At 44.6% G+C, this 5205-nt stretch overlaps 1 pseudogene; it reads left to right on the top strand.

Moving 5' to 3' along the window:
• The first annotated feature begins 4710 nt into the window (after positions 1-4710).
• LOC135879793 (U6 spliceosomal RNA) lies at positions 4711-4810 on the top strand (annotated as a pseudogene).
• The last annotated feature ends 395 nt before the right edge of the window (positions 4811-5205 follow it).

The following is a 5205-nucleotide window of genomic DNA, read 5'->3' as shown; positions in this document are numbered from 1 at the left end:
ACACTTGTACTTTCCCAGTTCTTTAATACTATCTATTCACAAATATAGTGCAGTGACCTCAGCAGTGTTAAAGCAAAATACATTTCTAAGTGCTTGGAATGTGCAACAGTCAGATGTTATGATCTGTTGATATAAAAAGACTGTTAAACGTTTGTTAGAGTGCAATTTTGATTAAGCTGAGATGTGTATTGCTTTTGGGTCACTTTTTATGATGGAAGTAACAGCCTTATGGAGTGTTAGAGTATGTTATTGATAGGGTCCTATCAAATTCACGGCCGTGAAAAACGCGTCATGGTCACACAGTCAGGGCCGGCTCCAGGCATCAGCCCAGCAAGCAGGTGCTTGGGGCGGCCAAGGGGAAGGGGCGGCACGTCGGGCTGTTTGGCGGCAATTCGGAGGCGGGTCCCTCTCGGAGGGAAGCACCTGCCACCGAATTACCGGCGAAGAAGAAAGTGGCGCGGTGGAGCTGCCACGGGAGTGCTGCCGATCGCAATTGCGATCGCGGCTTGCTTTTTTCCCCCCGCTGCTTGGGGCGGCAAAAACCCTGGAGCCGGTCCTGCACACCGTTGCCAACTTTCATGCAGTAAATAAGCACCCCGACTTTCACAATAAGCCCAAAATCAAGCTAATCCCATTTCAAAACAAGGCCAAAACAAGCCAGTCCCTAAGAACCCCAACCTTCTATGTGACTAGATCCCCCTGGCATGCAGTCTGGGACTGTGGTGGACCTGCTGTGCACCCATGACTCTCTCCCCCTTCCCCTGCTTGCCCCTCCTTCCCCCTGCTTTCCAGGAGCCGATTAAAAAAAAGGAAGCAACAAGTTACAAGCCAAACAAGCAACAAGCTACAAGCCAAAAACTTGCCAACAAGGAACTCACAAGCCAATTAAGCCAAAAACAAGCCCAATTTCTGCATTTTTTTCCGCAGGTTTGGCATGTTTGGTCACGGACCGTGAAACCTGATCTTCCCTGTGAAAACTGCTCTTTTGTGTACTTTTACCCTATACTATACTCCTTTATACTATAGGGTGAAAGTATATACAAGTACACAGCATTTCTCAAACTGGGGGTCCTGACCCATAGCGTAAAGTGGTCGCAGTATTGCCACCCTTACTTCTGTGCTGCCTTCAGAGCTGTCCAGAGAGCAGCAGCTGCTGGCTAGGTGCCCAGGTCTGAATGCAGTGCTGGTGCCAGCAGCAGGACAGTGACAGAAGTAAGGGTGGCATAGTAAGGTATTTCCACCCTTACTTCTGTGCTGCTGCTGCTGCTGTTGGTGGCACTATAGGCGCCAACTTTCCCCGGCACCAGTGGGTGCTTGCGCCCCCCCCCACCCCTGGCCCCACCCCCACTCTTTCCCCGCCCCTGCCTCCATTCCAACCCCTTCCCTAAAGTCCCCGCCCCAACTTTGCCCCCTCCTTACCCCTTTTGGACCCCTTCCCCAAATCCTCACCCCGACCCCCCCCCTCTTCCCCGAGCGCACCACGTTCCCCCTTCTCCCCCCTCCCTCCTAGTGCTTGCCGTGCGAATCAGCTGTTTCACAGCGCAAGCCCTGGGAGCCGGGGGAAAAACCGGGCACACGGTGTGCCCAGGGGAATAGATGGAGGCAGAGCAGAGGCGGAGGTGAGCTGAGCTGGGACGGGGGGGCAGGGCGGGGAGCTGCCGGTGGGTCTAAGCACCCAACAATTGGTGGCACTGCATTCAGATCAGGGTGGCCAGAGAGCAGCGGCTGCAGGCCAGGAATCCAGCTCTGAAGGCTGCGCTGGGCAATTCTGACTGAAGAGTTTTACATGTTTGTATTTTGCCATTGTTCAATAAATATTCATGCTTTGTTACAACTTCATGAAATTTAAGATTTTTAAAAAGAACAGGAGTATTTGTGGCACCTTAGAGACTAACAAATTTATTTGAGAATAAGCTTTCGTGGGCTGCAACCCACTTCATCGGACGAAAGCTTATGCTCAAATAAATTTGTTAGTCTCTAAGGTGCCACAAGTACTCCTGTTCTTTTTACGGATACAGACTAACACGACTGCTACTCTGAAAGATTTTTAAAATGCTGTGGCCATGAAATTTATGAAAATGGACTGTGAATTGGGTAAGGCCCTAGTTATTGACAGTATATAGGCAATATGAAGATGGAAATAAATACACAAGTCTTTCCCCTTGAATTTCTCATTTCCAGATTTTCAAATTTGGGTGTGTCCTTACTCAATATAAACTATCACTAAATGTCATTTTTGTTTGCTAATATATAAAATTGCCATGTTGGCCATCCATTGCATGGGATATAACCCAAATCAATTCTCCAACTAATTAACCGTTTTTAAAATGATCAAACCTTCGAAAGCATTTAGGTTTTAGCTATAGTTCATGTGACCTGAAACTTATCAAAATCAGTGCTGTGGAAACAGTTCTAACTTCTCTCTAAGTTGCAGCTCTTGCCCTTCAGTTACTTCCTTTCTCTGCTCTGTGTCCCACACCAATGGAGAGAGAAACTTCATCTGGTACTGATGTTTATTCCTATTCCTTCCAAGTAAGGATCGGTGGCCACTGGTGCATTCAGGTGTGGTTCATGGTTTGAGAGTTGCTTCCATCTTTTCCTTAGACATATTATCTTGAATGAATAATGCACCTAAGGTCACTACCCAGAATTACTAGTAACAGCCCATCCCAAATAAGAACAGGAACAAGACTTTGTGTTCTACAACTAGATTGAACCATTGAAACAGTGCTTGTTATAGGGGGCTCCTTTATGGAGTGCAGATTGTCCCCACTCCGCATATTGATCTCTGGCCCCATAGAACACACATCATGGGTCTGGGCAGAGGAGGACAGTGCTGTGGGAAGGGGCTAATGCCTCTCTCAGGCTGGTATGTGGAGAGAAGAAATTAATAGAGAATGTCCCTTCCATGCACATATCCTGGCAAAATTATTCCTTGTCTTCCCTTCAATCATGTTAGGACTGAGTCCTATTGGTGGGGTGGGACTAGGTGGCAGTGCAGCTTGCCCTGACACTGCCTAGTTCACATGCACTCAGGACAAATAGCACAGCAGACTTAAATCTCCACGATCCTCACACATCCTCACTTAAAATAATGACATTGGTCCCCCCCACTCCACCCCCACTTTTTAAAAACTAGCTTTTCTTCCTAATTTTAAGTGTTCAACTTTATAAACAAGGCATCTGCTGGTTAAGTCACACTTGGTAACCGTGGTAACCAAATGTACTTTGTCTTAACATGTACCCAACCTAACATTAAAAGGCAAACTCTGTAGCAGCTGGATCATTGTAAGCAGTGATCTGCTAAACCTTTTCAAATATATCTTGTGAGCCTCTCAGTAATTACTGACTCTACGTAACATGTCATTTTTCTGTCCTGTTAAGAACTCAACAGTATAGTTAGGTCACATTTTTATTTATCCCCCCCCACACACCCCCGAAACAGTTTTTATCCCAGCTGTGAAATCAAAAAGTAACACTCGTGCATGCACACACACACAAACTATGTTTCCAACAAAGATACATTTTTTTATATTTTGTGAGAATCCAACAAGCCATATATGGAAAGAACAACTACAATTTACAGTTGAACTTTTACATTCCCCCTCTTTCCCCCATATGCTTGTAAGCCTTAAATTGAAAAAGTTGTGTGTTTTTTTCTTTGCCAACAAATTAGGTTTTAAAGGACTACGTCTTTCTTGATAATCTAGTCAGTTTTTAAAAAGAGCCGAAGTTGTTTCCAGAGGTGATACTTTAACCTCAACCCCTCAACTATTTTTGGTGGGATTTGCAAGTCATATTTTCCTATTTTATGTATGCACATTTCCCCTGTTGTTGTGTCAGACAAATACAAATAGCAGCTATTTAGGAAAAACCATGACACAGATTCACTTTTGTGGATAGCCACAGAATGATATACACTAGTAATCTAACTTGACTTCAGTGGGGCTACTCATATGATATGAGTAACTGTTTCACAGTTGGGCCGATTTTATTGTCAACTGCAAAAGTAAGTAACAATTATAAAATTTATCTTATACCACTTAGGTGATAAGATACTACTCTTGAACCTGAGAGAGGTGGCAGGGTTACAGGCAAATGTACTAAAATGGCTTGAATTTTTGGTGGAGGGGCACACAGCTGTCCCTCTACCACTAGCCCCCTCACTTGTGGAGTCCCACAAGGATCAATTCTAAACAATATCTAGACACAGCCATTGGGGGAACTGCTCAGACCACATGGACTCAACTGCCAGCGATATGCAGATGACTCACAAAACTATCCTTCACCACATATGACAATACTATGACCACCAAGATGGCCCAGTGCTTGGACAAGATCAGCGCATGGATGAAGCTGCACCTGAGAAACACAAAAGTGATGTTGGTGGGCAGATGAAAGCACTTTAGGAGTTTTCAGCTATGGTGTGGTCTCCTTTATTTGAAAATACTCACCCACAATTAGTCAATTAAGCCTCTAGAGAGTGTTCCTGGATTCCTCACTGACACTGAACTATCACATAGCAGCATCCTCAAGTAATATTTTCTGCTGTCTCTTGTTGGCCAGGAGACTGTCCTATACTGGTGGATAATGACCTGTCCTCTGTTATACACATCTTTATCACCTCCTATCTGGACTACAGCAATGCAGTGTACATGGGCATAAAGCAATCAGCTATTAGAAAACTCCAGCTCCAGATGAAGATCATAACAACTTCGGCAGCACATATACTAAAATTGGAACGATACAGAGAAGATTAGCATGGCCCCTGCGCAAGGATGACACGCAAATTCCACTCCTCAGGAGCTTTCAACCATGAGGGTAAAGCTCATCTGTTCAGGACACAGACTGCAACAAGCTCCCACAGGAGGTACAAACGTTGCCACCTTCCTCTCCAAGCGCAAGGTACACTTCAGTCTTGACTTGACTTAAAACACATAGTGGTATTTCAAATAAAAACAGAATTCACTTTAGATGTGGCCAAACAGTGCTGATGTTTGCTTTATAGTAATATTCTAGTAAACACATTTACTGGCAGTAATGCTTCTAGCACATATTAGAGAATAATTGCAGAAAAAGTGATTTTTCCCCCAACTTGCAAATGCAAGTACTTGTCTTGGACATTCTATTTAAAAACTCAACTATATGAGGAACAGAAAAATATGAGGTAACCCATCTGTCTGATCAAAGCCCAACAACGAGGTT

This window comes from Emys orbicularis, chromosome 5, assembly GCF_028017835.1.
Source record: "Emys orbicularis isolate rEmyOrb1 chromosome 5, rEmyOrb1.hap1, whole genome shotgun sequence".
NCBI classification, from domain to species: domain Eukaryota; kingdom Metazoa; phylum Chordata; order Testudines; family Emydidae; genus Emys; species Emys orbicularis.
Note: the sequence above shows the minus strand (reverse complement) of the source record. Positions and strands in the feature narration are given on the sequence as shown.